Genomic DNA, 26,113 nt, shown 5'->3' with positions numbered 1-26,113 from the left:
GTAACTTTATTCTCCAGAGTCTGTGAAAATTGAAGCACTGGATAAACCACGTTGATTTCCTTTTCTCCTTCTCTATTTATTCCTCTTGAGAAGGTCAATCCCTCCTGCCCCCCCTCCCCCGGCCCTCACCACCTTAATCCAGCTTAAATGTCATCTTTATTTAACTATTTATTGAGCATATACACGTGTGCCAGGTTTTGTTCTAGATACCGTGATTAGTACTGTGAACAAGACACATAAGGGTTTTGCTCTAATGGAGCCTTAACAAAATTCTAGCACAGGTAAATAGAAAATAAAAACACGGTAAAATAACTTCATGTAGTTCTAAGTACTGTGATGCATGAAGAAAGTAAAACAGAATAATGGGTCAGGGTGGTGGAGGTGGAGCTTTAGGTAAGATGGTCAGGAAAAGCCTCTCTGAAGAGACGTTTTAACTGACACATGAATGTTGAGAAGGAGCTGGTCATGCAGGCTCTGGGAGAAGAACATTCCAGACAGAAGGACTAGCAAAGGCAAGGTCCCTGTGGTGGGAAAGACCCTGGCATTCTTGGGGGTTAGAAAGAAATATGGGTGGGCGGAGAGTGGTAGATGAGGTAAGAAGCGTGTGGATCACATAGGGCCTTGTAGACCATGTTGACACTTGCACTTCTTTCTAACCGCATTCTAATGGGAAGCAGTGAGACAATTTCATGACATCATTTAATGCTTCAAAAATATTATTCTGGCTTTTTTATGGGCTATTGGTGGGGAGTATCTAGAGTGGAAGCAGAAAGATAGGTGGCTGTTGCAGTTGTCTGAGTGAGAGGGGACTGGCTTGGACTATCTCAGCGAACTTTCTTCGCCAGCACCCCCTCCCCGCCCCACTTTGATCACCTGGATAGAGTGTCCTTTTTAATATTTATAATGTTTTACATACACTACTGTTAAAGTACCTTTAGTTACCTATGTGATTGCCTTCCTATTGAGAAGCTGAGTTCCTTAAGCATAGGGGCAATGTCTTATCCCTCTTCTGCATTCCTTATCCTTAGTGCTGCAGATAGCACTGTAGCTCTGTTATTAACATCGCACTTAATAAATGTCTATTAAGTGAATTCATATATACTCTTTATTAGGTTAAAGAAGTTCCTTTCTATTCTTAGTTTGCTGAAAGTTGAATGTCATCAAATTTTTGCATCAAATGATATGGTCATATAGTATGTCTTTTTTTCTTTATACTGTTAATATGATGGATTACATTGCTTGTTTTTTGAATATTGAACCAGCTTTTGCATCGCAGGGATAAGTACCACTTGGCTGTGGTGTATTATTATTCTTGTGTATTGCTGGATTTGATTTGTTAATATGTTGTTGAGGATTTTTGTATCTATGTTCATGAGGGATGTAAGACTGTAGTTTTTTTGGTACTGTTTTTGTCTAGTTTTGATATCAGGGTAATGATGCTCCCACTATGAGTTGGGAAGTATTCCCTTTTCTGTTTTCAGAAGAGAGTATATAGAATTAGTTTTATTTATTCTTTAAATGTTTGGTAGAATTTCCGAATGATATCATTGGGAACTAGAAATTCTCTTTGGAAAGTTTTGAACTATGTATTCAATTCATTAATTTTCTCTATTGCTTTTCTGGTTTTTTCATTGATGTCTGATCTTATCATTGTTACCTTTTTTCTGCTTGCTTATAGGCTTATTTTGTTCTCATTATAGTTTAAGGTGGAAGCTTAGATTATTGATTTTAGATTTCTTTTCTAATATAAGCATTTAGTGTTTTAGCTTTCCCTCTAAGCACTATTCTATCTGTATGTCATAAATTTTGATATGTTGTATTTTAATTTTTATTTGGTTCATACTATTTTCCAATTTCCCTTTAAACTTCCTCTTTGAATTACAGCTTATTTAGAAGTTGTTTAATTTCTAAGTGTTTGGAGTATTTCTTTTATCCTTTTGTTATTGATTTCTAGTCTAATTTCTAATTTTATTATGGTCAGAAAGCTTACTTTATATGATTTCAGTTCTGTAAATATATTTGGTGCATGTGTATGATCTTTTCTCTGCTGTATTTACCCTGGATGGACTTGCTAGGTGGTAGGGTACATCTGTGCTTCAATTTTGCTGAATAATGCCAAATTATTTTTCAAGTGAAGTGACGACATAAAACTTTGTGTAGGTTGAAAAAATTACTAATTTGTGACTTCTCAAATCTTTATTTAAATAAAAAATTTATAGTAAATTTATAAGTTATATTGAATTGATTTGAAATATTTGAATCTTGAAATAGAAATGGAAGTTGTATCCCAAAGAATATGAAAGTTGAAAAATATTTAAATAGTTCGAAAGCCAGTGGGGAATGTGAAGCAATATTGTTAAATGCTGTTAGAGAAACAATGGAACTGTGTTCATTTAATATTAATCAATTCTGAAGGTTTTCCTGGAAATTTGGTTTTGCTGCCCACTAAAGGTATTTCAAGCCCATTTTATGCACCATACCTGTGCTGCACCAAGAGCAGATGGAAGTTCCTGGGGGAACTTTCTCAGTGACCCGTAATCTGAGATCGGATGATAGTTTTGGAGCTACAGAAAATAGTACTAAAGTTGCCACTGTTTCTGTTTTATTTGCCTAACAAACAGATTTCTCGTTGCCTCTTCTTTCACAGATCTTATGGATGACATACAATTCACTTTATTTATTAGTGTCTGATTGATTAGCATTATAATCTTAAGATTATAATTCTAAAAGTGAAATGGATCTTAATTGAGTAATTTAGGAGTTTACTCAAATCACCACATAATTTCCTTTTTTTGAACAACGCAAAATATGCACTTCTCTTATCACACAGGTTCAAAAACTTCCTGACCAGATAGGAGATAGTTTTCCTTTAAAGCTACATTCAGAATTTTATTTCTACGATAGTAACTTGAAAGTATGCAGTTTCTCTTTTCATTTCATTTATTGAAATTGATTTTTATTGTTGTTTTTGGTAAAGAAATTTAAAATTTCACTAACATTTGTTTTTTAACCATAGGGAAAATGTGTTTTCAAGAAATTAGAGATTTGAATTTGAAATATTTTTTATGTTAAACATTCTGCCAATTTTTTGTTTAACTGTGGACTCTTCATAACATCAAAGAGTTGCATGTTTTAGAGCTTAGAGAAAAATGGACACACTGAATCCTAGCAACTAAAGGCAAATAGACAGCTACGTCAGTACCACACTTATGTCAGCGGTTTGTCCTATTTGCTTGGGAACTCTTTTGTTTTAGTAGTGTGTTTACAGTGAGGTCTTTCACTGGAGCAGGACTACATGACTGAATATGTACTCCGTGTTGTTTGAGTACATTCTGTATACAAACTTTAAGACCTATGTATACAGGCATATTTACTGTTATTCAGTTATTTGTTATTGGTATTTAGTCTTACTTATTGTATTTATTTTCTTTCTCAAAAGTATTTTATCTGTTCATGTTTAATAACTAGCAGTAGGCTTTGCATTTTTAATTATGGTGTCCTTGTATAGGGCACTGAGTGTGATTCCAGATAAGTTATTATAATTAGATCTGTATGGTTTATGAGCCACATGACTTGTTTTTAAGAGGGAAGTTTAAGCTATTAGAGGTGGAATAATCTGTATTCTTCTTGAACAAGGCCTATAACTTTATCATGCCTTAATTTTCCTAAAGGTTACTCTGAAAATTATTTACTAAGAGTTTAAAAGTTATCATTAAAATGAAGTTCAGAGTGCTCCAGGGGCTGTGGGATTTTGTGTGTGTTTTCTGAGGCGGGGCAGATGTTATCTTCATGAAAAAGGCCAATAGGCAGTTGAATCAAAGATCATAGGTTTGAAAAGAGAATGAGGCTAGAGATAAAGTTTTGAAGCTATTCAGTATGTTTCATTCATTCCTCTATATGCCTCAGGGAATTCAGGCCTTGGAGTTCATGCGGACCACAAGGCTGGCATCTCCCTTTCCCAGAGAGTTGGTAGTCTAGTCACTATATTCTAGAGGGAGGATTATTTGCTAAAGAAGGTCATAGATGAAGCTTGAGAATAGATGAGACTGGGGGGAAAAAAGGAGTGCAGATAGAATTTTTAAAAAATTAAGGACAGCCTGACTTTGGGAAGTACCTGTGTTGTGTAGGTTTTCAGGAGAAAGGCAAGAATTGTGGGAAGTACCTATATTTAGTGGTTGGCATGTCAGAAAGGAGTCAGCAAAGAAAACAGAGTCAGGGTTGTAGGTTGTGGGGAATTTACCACTTGTGCAAATTTCTTCTAAGCCTTGGGGAGAAAGGTGTTCACATGTTTCTGTAGGATTTCCAAAAGTAAGGTATTTTAAGTTAAGAGTGCTGTCTCTTTCCATTCTTGATTTACCCTCATGTCATGTAGCATTGGAGTGCCTGTAGGCATTTTTGGCATCCAGCTAAGGGAAAGTTGAATTGGGGTTACATTTAGTTTGGGTGGCATATGTTTATACGGTTCATTGTCACTTCAGAGTGTAGTTAGGTTTTTGCTAGCTGTTCTGGTATAAGGATGACATTTGGAATACAGTTGACCCTTGCACAACACAGGTTTGAACTGTGTGGGTTTACTTACATACAGAATTTTTCCAATAATAAATAACTATAGTACTACGCTATCTGAGGTTGGTTGAATCCATGGATGTGGAACGTCGGATACGGAGGAGCTGCCTATACGGAGGGCTGACTATAAATTATATACAGATTTTCGACTGCTCGGAGGGTTGGCACTCTTAGCCCCCCCGGTTGTTCAAGGGTCAACTGTACTCTTGTTACTTACTGTGCTGACTCAGTGTTATGAAAAAAGATGCAAGGCCAGAGATTATCGATGATATGGACACGTCCTACAGAATCTGACACTAGAAGTACGTGAGTAGGGTAAGAGAAACACAGTTTGAAATACACGGAGCCAGAAGCTAGTCTGGGGAAAACTCTTTTGAATCTAATAGCTTATAAAGGAAAGAAACAGATGTAAGTTTCCCCAAATTTGACAACAGTACTAAAATTTTATATTACGTAGCCAATAACAGTTTGTGAACCTAAAAGAATATTTTCTAAAATGTGAGTAATGATTTAGTCTTCAGAAAGTTTAAAAAAATCTATTTCTTTATAGAAAGTCTTACATATTTCTATCTACTTATAGAGAATGTTACATGTCTTTGTCACATGAAGAAGTGATCATGAAAGATATGCAATTAAAATGTAGAAAAAGTATCCTAGAAGTGTGTCAGGGAGTTTATTATTGATAGAATTATGATGTTATTTTTCTAGATTTTAGTGATACTTGTGGTGTGATTCTTTCCCCCCTCATTCTAGATAAGTATTCACCATTACACCTAAGTTTGTATTTCTAATTTTGCTTTTTTTTCTTAAAGAGGTTCCCCTAAATTGTTTAAAGTTCAGGCCCAGCAAAACCTGGGAGGCACAGAATCATGCACGTCAAGAGGATACAGTTTAAAGATGGAGGATGTGTTCTGTTTTAAATGATGCATTGAGGTCATATGGAAGGCAGTTTGACTTGGTGATAAAGGTCATTATTGATGATCATATGAATTTGGGAGTAGGGAGTGGAGGCTGTATATTTTTTTAAGGAAGTGGCTGTGACATCAAACAACAGTATTTTGGAAGGGAAAACAAGGTCCAGGCAAGTTTTATGTGTATGTGTATGTATGCTTCAAAGATAGATGCACATCTAAATATGTTAGAGAGAAAGATATATATATATATACACACACACACACACAAATATATATAAAATATATATATGTGTGTCTATATATACATATAGATGTGTCTGTGTATATATATGTATATACACACATATATAGCACAGAAGGAAAAATTAAAGATAATAGCAAGTGAGGTTAAAGCTCACGGTAGCTAGAACAGAGAGGTAAGGAAATGAGATCAAGACACAGGAGTAAACTAAACAGTAGAATTCAGTGAAGGGGCAAACATCTATCCCTATACACTTAAGTAGTGTTTTTTAAAAAAATTGACATTTAATTGATATATAACATCATGTTTGTTTCAGGTACAAATAATGATTCAATATTTTGTATTTATTGCAAAATAATCGTCATAAGTCTAGTTAACATCCATCACCTTACATAGTTATCAAAAAATTGTTTTTTCTTGTGATGAGGATTTTTAAGATCTACTGCCTTAGCAGCTTTCAAATGTGCACTATAGTATTACTGACTACAGTCATTTTGCACACCCCTACCCCCCACCTCTGGCAAACCACCAATCTGTTCTCTGTATCTATAGCTTGTTTTTTTTGTTTTTGTTGTTTGTTTTTTAGATTCTACAAATGAGTGAAATCATAAGCATTTTTTTCTCTGACTTAGTTCACTTAGTATATAATACCCTCAAGATCCATGCATTTTGTCACAAATGGGAAGATTTCATTCTTTTTTATGGCTGAATGATATTTGTGTGTGTGTGCACGCACACAACACACATATACCGCATTTTCTTTCAATTCATTCATCCATCAATGGACACTTAGGTTATTTCCCTATCTTGGCTATTTGTAAATAATGCTGCATTTCAGCAATTGTTTAGTCATCACTGTTTTAGCTCTGTGTTGATGTTGGGTATTGTAATTGGTTTTTATAATGCTGGCCCCAAGCATTTCTTCCTAAAACCATGACATACCCTGTGCTTAGTTGGCTCCAAAACAATACAGTTTTAAAAGATTAACATTTGGATGGTTATGTCTTTTGTGACATAAATGGAAGATAATTATCTGTATTAGTTTAACATGTTAAAATCAGTCTTCCCAAATTCTTCTTTGACTATATGTAGTGGTTGCCCCAAATTAGAGATAAATATCAAGTCTTTTGCTGGTAAGGTTATACAAACTGATTATTACCAGAGACTTGGAATACATTTATTTTCTTTTAGCTTTATAGAGCTTATGGAAAAGGGTACAAATTGAGTATCAGATAGGACATTTATTATTACTTTTTTCATTCCATCCACCATTATTTATTAGGTGTCTACTACATGGCAGACATGGGTCTGGGTGCTGGGGGAGAGCAATGAACTACATGGACAAGGTCTCTGCCTTCATGGAACTTGCATTCTAGTAGGAGAGAGAGAAAATAAGAAATAAGCACATATACATGTAATATATTATCAGATAGCAATGTGTATTGTGAAGAAAAATAAAGGAGAGTAAGATGACAGTGTGGTGGAGGATGATATTTAGGTAATGTGATAGGAAAGCCAGGTAGGATATTTACAAATCACTTTTTCTCAGTATATTTAGAAAATTATTTTATGCAAGCCAAACGGTGTTTACAAAGATCAAACCATTTAAAACTTAATAGGAGCAACATCTATTCACCATAGTTTTCTCATCTCTAAAATTAGTACCTACCCCATAGGTTTGTTGAAGAGTTTAAATAAGATTGTGTGTGTGTGTGTATGTATGTGCAAATATAGCCTTGGCACAATGCTTGAGTTATTATCAACTCTCAATAAATGTTGAGTCTCCTTTTTAGCATGACTTTATTTCCTGTTATTTATTTTATATGCATTTATATGAACCAAATAGGTTATGAGTTGACCAAGTCCTCTGTTAAGTACTTTCTTTTCCTGCACATATCTCCAAATTCCAGATTGAAGCTTTTTTCTTCAAATTTAGAGAATACAACTTTTTAAAATTGAGGCATAACATACATACTACCAAGTACAGTAATCTTAAAATATAGTGCTTAATGAATGTTTTCATAGGTATATACATATGTGGTTACCCAGATCCAAATATAAAACATTCCCAGCACACCAGAAGAAATCTTTGTTCACGCTTAGAGGCATTACTCCCTCCGTATGTTAACGACTATCCTAACTCCTATCTCCATCAATTTTTTTGGCCTGTTTTTGAATTTCATATAAATCGAGTTACATGGTATGTTATCTTTTGTATCTGGTTTCCTTTGCCGAAAATAATGCCTACAAGATTCATACATGCTGTTAAGTTATCACTAGTTTATTCTTTTACAGTTCTGTGTAGTATTCCATAGTACAAATGTATCATTATTTATTCATTCTCCAGTTTATGGTCATTTGAGTTATTTCCATTTTGGGGGAACATTTATGATTAAAGCTGTTGTGAACATTCTTATACATCTTTTGGTAGACATATATTAATTTTTGTTGACTATTTACCTAGGAGTGGGTTTATTGCATCATAGGGTAGGTATATGTTTGACCCTCAATAGAAACTGCCAAGCAATTTTCCAAAGTTGTACCAATTTATACACCCGGTAGTAGTCGATGAGAGTTCCAGTTGCTCCGCATTCTAATCAACACTTCAGATGAGTGTTTAGCCATTCTGCGAGTTGTGTAGTGTTGTGTCATTGTCACTTTAATTTACATTTCTTTGATGCTAATGATGCTTGAGTACTTTTCTATATGTTGATGGGCCATTTGGGTATTTTCTTTTTTGAAATTCCTGTTTAGATCTTTTGCCCATTTAAAAAATTGGATTTTTTTTATTATTGATTTATAGTAGATTTTACATTCTTTATGAATTCTAGATACAAAATTCTTTTGAATTTTACATTCTTTATGAATTCTAGATACATTCTTTATGAATTCCAGATACAAAACCTTTGCTGGATTTACGTACTGGGAATATCTTCTGCTGGTCTGTGGCTTAACCATTTGCTCTCTTAATGATATCTTTTGGTGAACAGAAGTTCTTAATTTTAATGAAGTATACAATTTTTTTTTCTATTAATAGGCTAGTAACTTTAGTTTTTAGTTAGCAGTTTAGTGGCCTTTTGAGTATTTTTTAAAATCTTTGCTTATATGAAGATCATGAAGATATTTTCTTATATTTTCTTCTAGAAGCTTTATAGTTTTACCTTTTACTTTTAGGTTTGTGATCTGTCTTGAATTAATTTTTGTTAATGGTGTGAAATTGAGGTCAAGGTTCATTGTTTTTTCATACTAGTTTCCAAAACTCTAGCGCCATTGATTGAAAAGGCTCTCTTTTCCCCACACAGATTTTCAGTGGCATCTTTTTCATAAAGTGACCATATATGTGTGGATTTGTTTTTGGACTCTGTTTCTTTAGTATATTTGTCCATCCTTTGACGATTGTCACAATAAAACTTTATAGTAAATGTTGAAATCTTGTTGTGTAAGTCCTTCAGCTTTGTTCTTCTTAAAGATTGAAGTTGGCTATTCTAGGGTCTTTGCAGTTCCATATAAATTTTTGGATTGGTTTTTCAGTTTCCACAAAACGTCTTGCTGGAATTTTGATTAGGATTGCATTGGAGCTATAGTTTAATTGGGGGGAATTGGTTGTCATAATGATATTGAGTCTTACAAACCATGAACTGTGTGTATTTCACCATTTATTTACTTCTTTAAAATTTTTTCTCATTATCATTTTTTAGTTTTCGGTGTAGCTATCTTACCCGTCTTATGAAAGATTTATTCATTATTTGATTTTTTGTTATTATATAATAAATGCTGTTTCATAAATTTGATTTTCCATGTGATTGTTATTACTGTATAGAAATACAATAGAAAAGTCTTGAACTTGGATCAAAAAACCTTACTAGATTCACTTATTCATTGTAGTTGCTTGTTTGTAGATTCCTTTGCATTTTCTACGTATATAATCATGTTATCTGTGAGCAAAGACAATTTTACTTTTTCTGATCTTTATACTTTTCTGCCTTTTTATTGCCTTATTTCAATGGCTAGAACCTCCAATATAAAATTGAATAGAAGTGAGGACAGTGGACAATCTTGTTTTCTCCCCAACTTCTGGGGAATATATTCAGTATATTGACATTAAAATGGATGTTAGCTGTAGTTGAGGGATGTGTGTGTGTATTATTTTTGGTAGAAGATACCTTTTATCAGTTTAAAGAATTTTCCTTCTTCTATTTCCAGATTGCTAAGAGGTTTGTAAAATTATGAATGAGTTAAATTTTATCAGATACTTTTTCTGTATCTATTGAGATGATCCTAGGATTTCTCTTTTTTATTTTGTTAATGTGGTGAGGTACTTTGGTTTATTTCCAAATGTTGAACCAACAACCTTGTTTTCTTGGAATAAATCCCACTTAGTCATATGTATTATCCTTTTTGTATGTTGGTAGATTTGCCTTGCTAAATTATTATTATTATTTTTAGAATTTTCATTAATGTTCATGAGAGATGTTGGTCTGTAATTTTCTTTTCTCATAATGTCCACGTCAGGTGTTGGTTTTAGGGTTGTGCTGGCTTCATACAATGACTTAGTATTTCCTTTTTCACTATTTGCTGAAAAAAGTTGTGTAAGATTGGTTTCTGCTACTTTTAATCTGTGGGATCATCTCTTTTTTTCTCTTATAAAATTTATGAAGTAGTCATCAAAATATAGGGTATGGTTATCTTCTTCTACAGTTGAGGAACCTGAAGCTCAGAGAAGTTAAGCAGGACTAGTCAACTGGTAGTTACTGATCTGGTATTAAAAACCAGTTCTGTCTTACTTCAAAACCTGTGATGCATAATGTACATGGAGGAAAGTGACTGACCAAGTGGTCATATGGAGGTCTTAAGAAATACTAGAAGTTATTCTTTTGAAAGCTGAGAGAACTTCTTTTGGAAACTTACTTTCTGCTAGTCTAAGAATCACACTCCTGATGACTGCTTCTTAGCTGTTTGTGAGGGTTGTGGCTTAAAGCAGCTAAGCTTTATAATTCTCAGCTGGCTCTGTCCAACGAAAAGCCTGTCCCTTCCAAAACTGAACAAATCAGTTTTATTTCTCTGTGGTAACAACTGGTTACTTGGAATTTACTGGAATTCCTCTTTTTCCAAATCCACATAATCCTGGCAAAAATTCTTTGGCTTTGTAGAAGTTAAGATATTTCCTAGCATATGATAGGTTCAGAGAGTCAGCTCATCCTATACTGACAGGACCAAGGATAGGGGAAAAAACTTCATACAAGGGAAATATAAGGTGATTTTTAAGACTTATCTAGTACTTTATTTCCCCCTTAGTTCAAGCATTCTCGTCAGAGAGGCTTTCTTATAAAAATAAAGTTAACTTTTATTTCACGTAGAAGCGTCTTTTCTTTCTACGGGGTACAAAGTACATGAAAAGGGGTACTTGTTTGTTGATCATTAAAAACTTCAGGTTTTCAAACAATTATTTACTAATGACATCTCATGCTGTAGCTATTTATTTTTTATTTTTAGAATTGTACTGGAAATGTTTGATTCCTTTATAATTTTTCAGCAAGTTATATAAAGTTGTTTAGTCACTAAAATTTATACTGTGCCCATGACATTATTTTATTCCCTTCGTATGAAAGCCTCAATAAGTTTTTCTTGTTTCCAGTTAACTTAATTAGAAAGTCTGGCTTCGTTTGAAACAGCTTCTCATTTTTAAAGCGTAAAGCGTTATTTAGTGAAGCCTATAAAAGAATAATATGAGAGAAGGTAATTCTTTTTAGGAGAAAAATGTTCTGTGTTAGTAAAACCTCGGGATTTTAGAGCTGAAAACTTTTCTAAGAGATCATTTAATCCTTTTAGTACTTGTGATATTGATATCTTAATGGGATTATTTTGCTGACAAATATAGTATTTATTGCTTTCTAAAATCCTTTGTTAATTATGGGTGCCTCCAACAATGGAGACACAAATTTAATTTAAAGGAATAGATATTATTGAGAAAAACAATTTATTCAGTCTTTCATCTAATAAAATTTGATGGAGGGCATTACGTATTATGCCAGGTGCTCCTAGGTACGCAAATGAAAGCAACACAACCATTGCTGTCAGTAGTCACAATCATTGGAAAAAAAAAAGGAATATATATTATTTTTAGCCTTGGTCACCTTAAAAATTGGAGTTAAAGTATTGGCCCTTTTTAGTTCTGCTGGTAATAGTAGATCTTATTCTCTTGCCATTCTATAGGTCTAATTGGTTAATATGTGGACTCTAATATTTAGTAAGGTTAATTATTAGTGTGAAATTAAGGATTTCATTTTGGTTTTTATATAAAGCTAGACATAAATAGACTTCATAGTTAATTATTTATGCTGAATAATAAAAGTTTAAGTTTGGAGGTTCTATATATTATTGGGAACACTTGCTCTTAGAAGTTGTATTAAAAATTGGATAGAAAAATAGGAAGTTGATTGTAATAATTTTGTGAAACAGGAAATATATTTTAAATTATCAAGGTAAACTGTCAAAAATAAGTATTTAGAAAGGAATGTTTTAATGTTGAATTACTTATGAACTGACAACTGTAATCTTTTGCCTAAGATTAATATCATAGTACAGTGCTTTAAAAACTTTCATAGCAAAGGCTTGTCAGTTTTTCCCATTTTTAGGAAAAATTTTTAGGGTATTATTTCTTAAAATATTTGTTTAATAAAAAGAAAAATTACTAATATTCCAGATGAAGTTTTCTTTCCAAATGAAGTTTTCTCTTTTAACCTTACTGTGTTCTCACTTGTAATGTTCAAGTGATATTGTTGCTGGCAAGTTCTCCTGACTAGTGAATTTATTCTCCTATCATAAATGTTCTGATGTCATTATTTCCTTCTCTGTCTTTTATTATGGCTCAGTCATTTTATGGGAACCTGACACAGTGACAGGCAAAAGGTTAGCTGGAAGAGAAAAGAGATGAAACTGAAACTAAAAGTGATTCAATATATACTAAGTTATCAGTTACTACTTGCATATTATCTATGGTAAATTTTATATTTGTACTGGCTTTTCCTTGTGTTTTTAGGAGCCCTGTTTGGAGTATCTCCTTTGGTCATTTAGTTAACAAATCTAAGTGCCTATTATGTGCATAACATTTTTGTGACTATCTAGCTCATTGATTTGTGCTCAAGTGATAGTATCCAATTTTAATATTAACTTTCTAAAACATATAGAGCTTAGTCTTCCCCACATACAGGGCTTAATCTTCCCGACAAATTATATGTGTGTATTTTAATGGCAAAAATAAATGGATTTATTCATATTCTAGCTCTCTGCCATTGGCACAAATAAATAGGTTTAACTATATTTCTTGTTAGCACTTTCTGAAGTTTCATTGAAAGAGATGTCTAAAATGAATAGTAGATATTATCTGTGTTGCAATTATCTTTGGATTCCAATTACTTACACCATCTCTTTACAACTGATATTCAAAAATAGTTTCAAGAGTTTGAACAATTTTAACATAAAATTTCTGTTCCGCTTTTGTAATACATTTTTATTTCCTTCAAAGTAATACATACACATAAAAAATCAAACAGCACTAAAAGATTAAAATGAAAAATTGCAGTCTCCTTTCTAGTTCTTCCCCACTCTCCAGTCCTGGTCCTCAGATATAATCACTCTGAATTCTTTTCATTGTTTCTTGTGGTATTTACGTAATTTAAAATAATATGCCTCTTCTGCCAGTTTCTTGGCTTAAGTGATTCTTGTATGTTATTGAGAATTTAGGTCTCTTAGAGTCCTTCCCTTTCACTCTTCTTCCATTCTCTTACTGTAACTATGTCACAATTTTAAAATCTATTTTTGGTATTTACATTTTTTGATTATAAAAATATTGTTTACTGTTGAACTAAGTCTACTTTAAAAAAAAAATCATCCAGTGTTACTATTAAAATGTCTGAAGCTAATCTGATTTCTCTCTGGAAGTTTTTAGGATTTTCTTTATCCTGGTGTTCACAAATTTTGTGATGTTGTGCCTTGGTATATGTCTTTTTTTCAATCATGTGCTGATATTTGATTTTTTTTTTTAATTTAGGAGATTCATGTCTTTTAGTTTGGGGAAAATTTCCTGTGGTTTTTAATAATTTCTCTTTTATTCCTCTTTTCAATTCTTTCTTTCTGGACTTACTATTAACTGGCCATTGTATCTCCTATTTTGACAGTGTATCTCTTGGATTAATTGCTTAATTAAAAAAAATTTTTTTTTCTCCCCAAGTCCATCTCTTAGGATTTTTGTTTTATTTTCCTTGTTGTCCTTCACTTCATCTTCTCATCCTTCTACTGACTTACAAAATTTTTGTTATCGTAGTTTTAATTTCTCCAAGAGCTTTCTTGTTCTCTGGTTCCCATTTCAATATTATGTTTTTGTTTCATGGATGCAATATCTACTCTTATCTCTTTGAGATTATTAATAACATTTTATCCGTGTTTTCTTCTGTTTCTTTTTCCTGCCATTTCCTAATTTCTTGTGGCTCATTTTAGTCTTTGCCTTTCAATTGCAAGCTTTCATCAGATCCTTAAAGTCTTCGTTCTCTCAAAAGCAGACTCTAAGATAGGGAGATGATTCTAGGAATTATAATCAGAGAATGGGGAAGTGAGACAGTACAAGAGGAAAACTAGTAAAGAGTATATTGACTGAGTGGATTACTACTGTGGGCAGCTGGGATTCAATATTACTGGAGACTCTCAGAGAGACTCTATGCTGTCCAGTACTAACCACTAGCCATGTACTGTTATTTAAATTTAAATTACTTAAATTAAATAAAATTTAAAATTCAGTTTTTGCTCACACTAACCACAACTCAAGTGCTCAATAGCTACTTGCAGCTAGTGGCTGCCATATAGGACAGTGCAAATATCGAACATTTCCATGCTGGTTTAGACCATGATACCACAGAATTGTCTCACTGAGGTGCAGGGAGGCTGGGCACTTTATCTACCAACATCTGTCCCTTATTGGTTAAAAGTTGCTTCTGGCACTTTTTTTTTTTCCACACCAAAACAGTACTTTATTTTGTAAATTTTGACCCATTATTACTCCCATGTTATGGTTTTTTTCAGCTGTCAAGTGTACAAGGTAAAGAAAAAATTTAGTTAGGTGGGGGTTGTACCTGGAAAATAAATTTCTTCAACTCCATATACACGTTTCAGAACTGCTGGGTCCCAAGTCCCTCTATGAACTCCTGGGCTGCCAGTATCGTGTGCAGCCTACAAAGCTACACTATCTGAATAGCTTATTAATTCTGCATATCAGGTCAATCAACGTGTCAACCTGTAACAGACTGCACACTTTTAACCGAACATGGCAAAATATTCACTCTCTAGAACTTTACATCATCATTTGATGTCAAACAATGAAGCAAATCCCAACAGTATATACAAAAAACAGCTTTGCATTTACAAAAGATTGTTTCCCATACTGATTAATCCAGGCAGCTAACTCATTGGTTTATGCAACTTTTTTGAAGAAAAATAAATCAATTACTAGCAGAACTATTAGTTGATCACTTATCCATTGACAACTTGCATCGTTTATTCAGTGCTATATTAAATAATGTATTGGAAGATAGATTAACTAATAGCTCCAAGCCTCCTAACGATTTAAATGAAAATTACAAAATGTTTGAGACCCTATTTGGGAATACAAAGGGTGTTTGACTTCCAATTTCCATTCTGTGTAGAACAAGAACAGGTCATTCCTTTATGGACATGCATAAAATACATCACATTTTCTGTTCTGCTGATGCTATAAATTCAATACCAATTCTCCAGCCACATCAGTTATGAGCATAAAGTATATCATGTAGCCTCAAATCTCTAACAGTGGAAGGCTTACCCAAGAATGGATGCTGCTAGAATAATGCTGCTTCCTTTGATGTGATAACTCAGCATCCATCCCCCTCCCCCTCAGATGATTCTTCAGCGTGTTAGAGCAGTGAGGAATGGTTTTAATCCCATACCCAAGTTAGAGTGAAGACATTGGTCACATAATACACATGCTCCATTTTTTTAAAAAAATTCTGAATCTTGGGCAACTGTTCTCCTGTAACTACTTTACAGTTTCTAAAAGCAGTTATTGTCCAAAGCTGGAAGAACTTAAGTCTTCTCAGATGAGCATGTGAATGAATGGAGGGAGGTAAACAAAAGATAAAAAAGACGAGGTCTGATAGGGGAGCAGCTGGATAAGAAAATCAAAAAAGGAATAGTAATTTAAAGTTTATTCCAGCTATAATGCAGGTTATTCTGACTTTCAGCTAGCATCACATGGCATACTTCTGAGTCCATTCCTGAGTTATTCTGTTGTACTTATCTCTGTTTTATAGATCCGTGCAGTCTCTGGCACTAGGGGGTCATCTGGGTTTGGATCACATAGCAGTGAACAAATGGATAAAAGAAATTTAGAAGTAGTTAAAGCAGGAGACCACTGTGATCTTAGAATGTCGAGACAAATGCTGCCAATACTCTTAATATTTGGATGATAAATTTTGTTGTAAATGCAACCTTAGGTGGTTTTAAGGGGTAGTCTGTAGGAAACGAACTGTCAAAAAGAATACACCGCCTTGATATGGGCTGTCATTAGGTCCCATAATTGTAGCTTGCCAATGAAACATATCATCCCCAACTGGACCTGCAAAACATTGTGCTGCAGGGTCACGGGCCAAATCACCAAGTTCTTTATTAATCCGTTTTAGTGCCATAGTCTGTGCTTTTCGTTTGGCTATTTCAGTGTGTGCTCAAAGGTCAGGCCAAAACTCTTGATTATTCCGGTGGCTGGGAAGGATTGTCTTTTGTCTCACACCAGCTCTGCCAGACACAGGGGCAGCGGGCCGGGGCCTCCCTCAAGCTGCAGCCTGGCCTCCTTCCTGCGTGGCAGCTGGTGCCTCCCTGGCCCTATGGAGCTCATGTGCACGACCTCTCCTGGTGTTCTTAACTCCCTGTTACTTCTGGCCTGTGTCAGTCTGCTATCTCACCTCTGTTTTTTATTAGGTGCCTGCTATACCAAATGCAGAATTTCTCTAGATCTCTGGTCTCTAGAATTTCTCCAGAGACCAAAATTCTGGTCTGCCAGTCTGAAGGGAAGTAGTTGCTTGACTGAACACAGTGGAGGCAGCGTCTTATCAGTATAAATATGTAGGTTTTCAATCAAACTCCCCAGATTTTAGTGGGAAATCTTACCCCAACATTCTATGGCAATTGCTATCTTCAAGTGCTAGATCTTTGGAGGGGTCTGTGAGTAAATTGATTTCCTATTCTTTTTCCTTACTGTAGGCATTTAGGTTTCAATCTTTTTTGATCTGCAAATTACCACCCCTTTGGAGCTTAAGAAAAATTATGATATATAGTGTTTCAAACATACGGAAAAGTATAAAGAAAAATATACGTGCAATTCTTGTAGTGCTGTGGTAAACCCAGCTAGGCCGTGATGTATTGTTTTGTCTTGTCTTTTCTTTTCCTTCCCTCCCTCCCTTCCTTTTCTTCTTTCTTTTCCTTCAATGCCAAGATCTTTTATTTGATTAAATTTTGGGAGACTTGCCAACACTCATTGATATCAAGGCAGCTAAGATTTGTATTGGTTTTTCTCCTCTACTTTGCTGTGTTTAGTTTGGTAATATTTTATTGAGAATTTTGTGTCTATTTGCATAAGACATTTTGGCATTTAATGTTCTTTTCTTGTAACATCTGTTCTCATCTGGTTTTGATATCAGGGTAGCACTAGACTTATGAAAAAGTTGGTGAGTGTTACATCTTTTTCTGTTATCTGAAACAGTTTTTACAAGATTAGAATTAGTTGCTCCTTAAATGCTTGTTTGAACTACTCCGTTTGGGGCTAGCTGTATTTTTTGTGTGTGTCACACTCCTTCCTTCTGTTTTAATATTTTTCTTTATAACACAGAAATATCTTTCAGTTAGGTTCAGTTAGTGTAAGCTCTTTTTGTGTGCCTGAAAGTTTCTTTGTTTAACTCTCACTTTTGAATGATAGTTTACCAAGATGTAGAATTCTAGATTGTCAGGTTTTTTCCTCCTGGGTTTTTCTTCCTCAAATATCTTTAGAAAATTTTCCAAATTTCTTCTTTTTTAAGTTTGGCATGACCAGGAGGCTTGGGTCTTATCACAATATTAGGTCTGAAGGTCTAACAAATGGAAATTAATTTTTTAAATGGATATCCCAGTTTTTAATTAGACACCAACAATATTTATGACAAAAAGTTCCTTATAGTCTCAGATACCTTTAATTTTAATGGAAATATTTCCTCCAAAAGATTAAACAAGAATTTCTGAATCATGGCTCCATATTAGAACCTACTAATTTGATTGGTTTGGGATGGGGGTCTAGGTAGGCTTGGGTTATCTTTTGATGTGTCCAGGTAATTCTAATGTATAGATAGAGATTAAGAAACACTGAGTTACAAATTGATCTGTACTTCAGTGAAATTCTAATACAAATTTCAGCAGTCTTTTCCTTTTTTTAAAGTTACTGACAATCTAATTCAAAATTAGATTGAATCTAATTTACAGGACTTCCCTGGTGGTCCAATGGTTAAGACTCCATGCTTCCACTGCAGGGGGCGCGGTTCGATCCCTGGTGGGGGAACTAAGATCCCTCATGCTGTGCGGCGGCCAAAAAGAATTTTTTTTTTACATGGAAAGACGAATAGTCAGAGCAATTTAAAAAAAGAACATAGTTCAGACTACCTGATTCAAGATTTATTTAATTACAGTATGTAGTAGTAATAAGATAGACATTATGGATCAATAGAATAGAATCGAGTGTCCAGAAATAGACCCACACACATAAGATCAGTTGATTTTTAGCAAAGGTGCCAAGGCACATCAAAGGAGGAAGTTACAGTCTTTTCAACAAATGTCCTAGAACAACTGGCTACTCTGTGGGGGAAAAAATGAACACTGACTCTTACTCACACCATACACAACACAATGGTTATAGACCAAAATTTAAAAATAAAAAAAACTTTAAAACATCTAGAAGAAAATTCTGAAAAAAAAAATATAAAAGAAAAAAAAATTAACTGGGCTTCATTACAATTAAAAACTTTTCTTTGAAAGCTATCAGTAAGAAAATGCAAAGGTAAGTACTAGCATGGGAAAACTATTTATAATAAATATATCTGACAAATGACTTCTATCTAGAATATTTAAAGATCTCTTACAATTCAATAAAAAGAAAACAAATGATCAAATTAAAATTAGGCAAAAAATGTGAACACTCCTGCTAGGAATGTAAAATTGTACATTCCCTTGGAAAATGTTTTGGCAATTTAGCGTATGATCTTGGAGTTCTCTCCTAAGTATTTAATGAAGAGAAATAAAAACATATATCCACAGAAAAATTTGTTCACGTATGTTTGTAGCACTTTTGTTCATAAAAGTTGTAAATTAGAAACAACCCAAATGTCCATCACAGGTGAGTGGGTAGACAAATTGTGGTATATCCCTACAATGGAATACTACTCATTAATAAAAGGGAATGAACTATGAATACACACAACATGTGTGAATCTCAGAACATTAGCAAAACCTTATGCTAAATCGAAGAAGCCATATACAAAGGAGTAAATACTGTATAATTCAGTTTATATACAATTCTAGAAAATGAAAAATAATTTATACGAAGCAGATCAGTGATCTGCCACCTAGGGCCAGTGGTGGGGGGAATTGAATACAGAGGAGTTTGAGGGAACTTTTGTTGGTGATGGAAATATTTATATCTTAATTGTGGGGATATATACACAGTTGTACAATATTTGTCAAAAATCATTAAACTGAACATTTTAAATGGCTGTAAGTAAATTTGACTTCAATAAATTTGATTTTAAGAAAAGTAACACTGGATTGGACAATCTCATATTCTTGTCCAATTACCATAGTATATAATTATGTGTCCTTTTCATAAGTTTTTATTTATTACTTTACTATTATGGGTATACACTGACAGTTTAGTTTGTATTATAATAAAATAAAATTCTAAAATCAAAATTACATTTCAAGAAGGTTTATAACTGCTCTTTTTAACCGTGTGTGTGTGTGTGTGTGTGTGTGCGCGCGCGCACGCGTGCGTATGTGTAGAGTCTTTACTATAGGCATCCTCTTCCAAAACAAAATAAAACAAAAATAAACAAACTGGGAATTGTAGCTTTATTTTACATAGTGCAGAATAAAATAGGCAAAGACAATTTTGGGAATGAAATTGTAGCTTCTAGTTTTTATTTTGTGACTTCAGATCCATGTTAGTGGTTAAATTACAGTGTTTATGGTTGAATGTGGAGTATTTATTGTGGAGAAAGTATATGTATGGTCTTGGCTCATTTACTAATAAAATATTTTAACCTTTAATTGAATGTTGCTATAGCATGGATGTTATGGATGTATGTTACAATTACATTCTGTTGTATAATACCGGGAATGTTTTTATTATTTATATAGTAATAAGGTGAAAAACTGTATACTGTTTAAAAAATATATGGATAATAGCTATTTCAGATCTTTCATGTGAGCCTACTAAAGCAAAAAAAAAGGTTAAATACTGTTTTGTATATGCTGAATTCGCTGCTGCACAAAATAGAATGCAATGACCGTGTTTTCAGAGTGTTGGAGTGATTGTAAACAGATGAAGAAGTGCTGAATCAGGCACTCTAGGACTTTGACAGTTGCCCTGGAAACAGGGTGCATTATACTTGCTAGCAATAATCTCCCTCCCTCCCTCCCTCCCTCCCTCTTTCTCTCTCCTCCCCCACTCCCTCCCTCCTCTTCCTTTCCTGTTTTTTGATGATGGCAGTGCAAGTTGAATTTGTATATTGATCTAGGCTCACACTTAATGTAAATGATTTTTTTAAATTGAGTTCAATGAAGGAAAACTAAACTATAGTTTTAATTAGACTATATTGTACAGTGCCTGAAACTGAAAGGCTAAATAAACTGACATCTTTTAAAGTATTACATTTTCTTAGCATCTGTTATTGAGTTAAGAACGTAGATTGAAATTTGTAATTTACTAAGTGACCTTGGATAAATTAAGCCCTCTGTTTCTCAATTTTCTCATTTGTAAAATGGCAATGGTAATAGTACCACAACTCCTAGTGGTGATGTAAAGATTAGATGAGCTAATGTATTTGAGGTGCTGGCACATAGTAACTTCTCAACAGATGTTTGCATATCATCATCATGATCGTATCCAAAGTAAAACAACTTCTATACCTCACTATGGCTATTTTAATATACATGTTACTAAGCAATATAATGTATTTAAAAGAAAAATGCTGGTAATGACACTTGCAAATAAAAAGAAGTGTATTGTAAATTTTAGATCATATATGTGGTTGAATTTTTAAATTGTATTTATTGCCAATGTATTAGGTTTTGTAATGATCATTTAGATAGGAGCAATATTCATTTTTAGAGTTTTTGGCCAGTTTCATAGATTTTTAAATAGTTGTAAAGACATAATTACAGTTTTCCTACACACATATTTTAGCATTTTGGTGCAGGCTGTAGTAGATTATATCTTCAGCATCTGACAGCATGTAGTGACAATATTGATTTCTTCCTTATTCAATTGTCTAGCAAATACATATCGTGTACCTACTGTGTACCAGATGCTGGGGATATCACAATGAACAAGACAGTCAAGATTCTTGCTGTCATGAAACTACTGTCATGAAACTTAGAAATCATCGTTGGGGAAGGTACTAGGGAAGAGTGATTGGATAAAACAACACATAAAAGAACAAGATAGCTTCAGAAAGTGTGATAAGTCCTGAGAAAAAAATAAAACAGGCTGGTGGGATACAGTGTGCCTGGAAGGACTAATTTAGATTGCATGGTTATAGAAGTCCTTTGTAAGAAGATGACATTTGAGCTGAGACTTGAATGATGAGGAGACAGTCTCATGAAGACCTGGGGATGGAATTTCTGGTTAGTGGGAATAGGAGTGCAACTGCTTCTTAGACCTGATAAGCTTGGCATATTTGAATACTTTAAAAGATGAGTATTGCTAAAGGGTAACGATTGAGTGGAAGAGTGATAAAGGAGATGGTGCGTAAAGATAGGCAGGGATCTATATTTCACATTTAGCCCTGGGAATCATTTCTTACTGACTCTGTGAACCTTGATGCCACTAGCAAAGAGAAGTATGGAAAACATGCAGTTGGTGTTAACAATGTGGCTTTTAGGAAACCAAAAAAATACCCACAGAGGTTTTCATTGCAGATTTGGAAGTATAATAAAAGAAATAATCATTAATTTCGTAGGCTCTGGAGATAAATCAGGCCTGACTGATTCCTGGCTTCTTTTTAGTGAAATATCAAGGTATAAAAATTTGTTTTGAAAGCAGTGGAGGAGAAAACTTGTACATAGCACCCTTTCCTCCTATTATATATGTATTTATTATATAACTACATAAATATATTCATATATATGAATATGCATATACATAGGGATTGATATAGACACATATATGAATACTAATAATTTTGGTTCATGTTTTGTGAATGCTATTACAAGATATGAACCTCTCATATTTATATAGAATTACCAACTATGCAGTTTACTAGTAGTTTTCTATTTTGGATTAATGCACTTTGAGAATTAATCTTTTCAGTCACTGGAATAGTGAATTAGTCACTCTTTGCTTTACTCACTTTGATAATTTACTTGAATATCATGGATTTTATGAAGGGATAGACTGATTTGTTTAAGTTTTTCCTTGTAAGTTTAACTTCTGTCATGTTGATAGGTGATTTTTCTCTTTCTGTTTCAGGGCCACAGGCCACAAGTATCCTTTGCTCTAGTCAACCATCTGGAAATTTTATGACACTGATAATTACTAGAAAGATAATAATGGAAAAACATTAGCTAAGTGCCTACTATGTATATGTGCACAATTGATGATTTCTCCTTCTGGGTTGGAGATTAGAATTAGAATATGAAAAAATATAGTTTTATGCTCTTTCTAGCAGGTGATAATTCTTTTTATTTCACTTTCAGTTGTGATTGCTAGTTCACCTCTGGTATTGAGAAAATTGTCACAAATTTTAAAAAATTACAAACAATTCATGCTTATGGTTAGCAATTTAAATATTAGAATAAGAAAAATGGAAAGTAAAAGTTCCTGACCCCTGCAGTCTTGTTCCCCAGAGATAAACTTTGCTAACAGGTTCTTGTGTTTCCTTCTAGAATTTTAGATGTTTATGCAAGCATATGTAAGGGTATGTTTGTGTGTATAAATTTACATATATAGTGTATCTTCCTTTCCTTTCTCTTTTTACATGTATAGGATCTACAATACTGTTCTGCAACTAAGTGTACCATCACTTAGTACATATTATTGATATCTATAGACCCATCTTGCTCTTTTTTTTTTTTTTTTTGGTTGCTGCGGGTCTTAGTTGCGGCATGCAGGATCTTCGTTGAGGCATGTGCAATATTTCGTTGTGGCATGCGGGCTCCAGAGCATGTGGGCTCAGTAGTTGTGGCTCATGGGCTCTCTAGTTGTGGCACAGGCTCAGTAGTTGCAGTGCAAGGGCTTAGATGCGCCCCGCAGCATGTGGGATCTTAGTTCCCTGACGAGGGATCTAACCTGCATCCCCTGCATTGGAAGGCGGATTCTTAACCACTGGACCACCTGGTAAATCCCCCATCTTGTTCTTTGTAACAGCTGCATGGTAGTCCATTGTTTGAATACAGTGTAATTTATTGACCTGGCTTCTATTGATAAACAGTTTCCTTGTAATTTGTATACTTGCATCGTGTATAAGTTTATCCATAGGCATTGCCTTTAAAAGTTTTAGAGCAGTTGCCAAGTTGTCTTTCAAAATAGTAGCAACAATTTATATGCCCCTCACTGTGTTCCAGTATTTCCCTTTTATATTCTAGCTAATGCACAAAAACAAAAACAGTTGACTGTAGATAGGTAAATTTTATTGATAAACAGAAATATTTTTGGTTATGATAAAAGTACCATTTATTTTCTTTTTCTTTCTTTTTTTTTTTTGGTATCTTGTGACATCTTTATAAATACTCACATGGCAAAAGTTGAATTTTACATTTAATCTCAAAGATGGTAGTACAGAGCTCAGCATGCTTGTTAGAAAACTTATATAGGACATGAATGATCTAAAGTGGTTAAAATAAATGATATTTATTTTAATATTTAGTTATTATATGCAAGCTAAAGTTCATGTAATTCAAATAACGATAAGTACATTTTTAGACTTCTCAGCATGGACTTTTTCAGTCATTAAATATAGTTAATATAGTTTTTAAATGAATGAGTAAAATGGATTTAAATTTTGCAGATTGGATCAGGCAAGAATCATCAATGGATGCTAAATCCATGGGAAACTTTTAATGAGGAACAGGATATTTCAGTGATTTTAAAGGGTATCCTTGCAGATTGCTTATTAGTTGCAAGGGAAAAAAACAATAACTATACAGAGGATAAATCAGACAACACCTTGATCGATGATCAAAATTAATAGTAAGGGGTAGATGGACTGGATATCGTGTGTTTCCAGATGTGATTCTCCAAGCAGTGTTAGTATTTCAACCAAGGATGAATAACCTAAATCTAGTTATGAGAAAAGATCAGACAAACCCCAAAATGAGGAGCATACTATTAAAAACAAAGGTTTAGGGCTTCCCTGGAGGCGCAGTGGTTGAGAGTCCGCCTGCCGATGCAGGGGACACGGGTTCGTGCCCCGGTCCGGGAAGATCCCACATGCCGCGGAGCGTGAGCCATGGCCGCTGAGCCTGCGAATCCGGAGCCTGTGCTCCACAACGGGAGAGACCACAACAGTGAGAGGCCCGCATACCACAAAAAAAAAAAAAACCAAAAAAACCCCACAAAGGTTTATATTCTATAAAAAGTCAGTGTCATAAAAGGCAAAGAGAGGCTTTAGATAGGTTCCAGATTAAAGGAGAGTAAAGAGATGTAACTAAATGTAATACCGATTGTAGATTGGATCCTATAAAAATGTACATGACATTACTGGGTCGATTGACAAAATTGGAACGGGATAGTACATTTGATACGAGTATTTAGCAACATTAGTTTTTCTGAAGTTTACTGTAGTATGGTTATGTAAGAGAATATCCCTATTCTTATAAATTTACACTGAAGAATTTAGGGATAAGAGGGTATGATATAAGCAATTTTCTCTCAAATAGTTCAAGAGGAAAAAATAGAGTATGCTTGTAAGGGTGCATATATATGATAAGGTAAGTAGGACAAAATATATTTTAAATATTTATTTTTATTTTTAAATTTTCTTTTATTATTTTTTGGCTGCGTTGGGTCTTAGTTGCAGCACGTGGGATCTTCGTTGAGGCATGCGAGATCTTTCATTGCTGGACACAGGCTCTTCCTTGCAGCGCGCAGGCTTCTCTCTAGTTGTGGTGCGCAGGCTCCAGAGTGTGTGGGCTTCTGCAGTTTGCAGCACACGTGTTCTCTTGTTGAGGCATGAGCTTAGTAGTTGTGGCACACGGGCTTAGTTGCCCCGCGGTGTGTGGGATCTTAGTTCCCTGACCAGGGATTGAACCCACATGCCCTGCATTGGAAGGTGGATTCTTTACCACTGGACCACCAGGGAAGTCCCCAGGACAAAATATTAACAGTAGATTAGTCCAGGTAAAGGACAGACAGGACTTCTATGCACTAATCTTGTTTTGCAACTTTTCTGTAAGTTTGCAATTATGCTCAAATAAAATGTTTAAAAAATGGATTAAAGATTTTTTTAAATAACAGTGACTTTTTTTTTTTTTGCGGTACGCGGGCCTCTCACTGTTGTGGCCTCTCCCGTTGTGGAGTACAGGCTCCGGATTCGCAGGCTCAGCGGCCATGGCTCACGGGCTCAGCCGCTCCGCGGCATGTGGGATTTTCCCGGACCGGGGCACAAACCCGTGTCCCCTGCATCGGCAGGCAGACTATCAACCACTGCGCCACCAGGGAAGCCCAATAATAGTGACTTTTAAGAGCTGTTTATAAAACTAAAGATTTTTGATCAGTGGTATTTTATTATGTATTAAGTAGGGAGAAATGATTCCAAAATCTAGCTATACCTCATTGCCAGAAATGCTAATTCTTTGTTGGAGAGTTTCTCATACAGAACAGTGTGGCTACTATGATTAGCAGGTGTTAAATATTGGGTTACAAACTAAATGTTTTTAGAATCTTGAATTGGGAAAGATTAGTGTGGGCTACATGTTAGGGCTCTGAAGAAAGTGCAAAAGTTTGTGTGTTAGTAGTGGTGGTGAGGTGAGATAGAAGAATTGGAAGGAAATGGCTAGAGGAGAATTCAAACTTGGAGAAAGTGAATTTGGGAGTAAATTTCCATGTAAATGCTACCACTGTAGAGCAGTGGTT

The 26,113-nt window shown here is 34.4% G+C and overlaps 1 protein-coding gene and 1 pseudogene across 2 annotated transcripts in view; one reads left to right on the top strand and one right to left on the bottom strand.

The window, feature by feature from the left end:
* Window positions 1–26,113, top strand: part of PDE3B (phosphodiesterase 3B) — a 175,814-nt gene that overhangs the window by 20,504 nt on the left and 129,197 nt on the right. The window lies entirely within an intron of this gene.
* Window positions 15,996–16,449, bottom strand: LOC132525246 (ubiquitin-conjugating enzyme E2 D3-like; annotated as a pseudogene).

The sequence above is a fragment of the Lagenorhynchus albirostris genome, chromosome 9 (genome assembly GCF_949774975.1).
Source record: "Lagenorhynchus albirostris chromosome 9, mLagAlb1.1, whole genome shotgun sequence".
Classification (NCBI taxonomy): Eukaryota; Metazoa; Chordata; class Mammalia; order Artiodactyla; family Delphinidae; genus Lagenorhynchus; species Lagenorhynchus albirostris.
The sequence above is the reverse complement of the archived record's forward strand: the minus strand, read 5'-3'. Positions and strand labels throughout refer to the sequence as shown.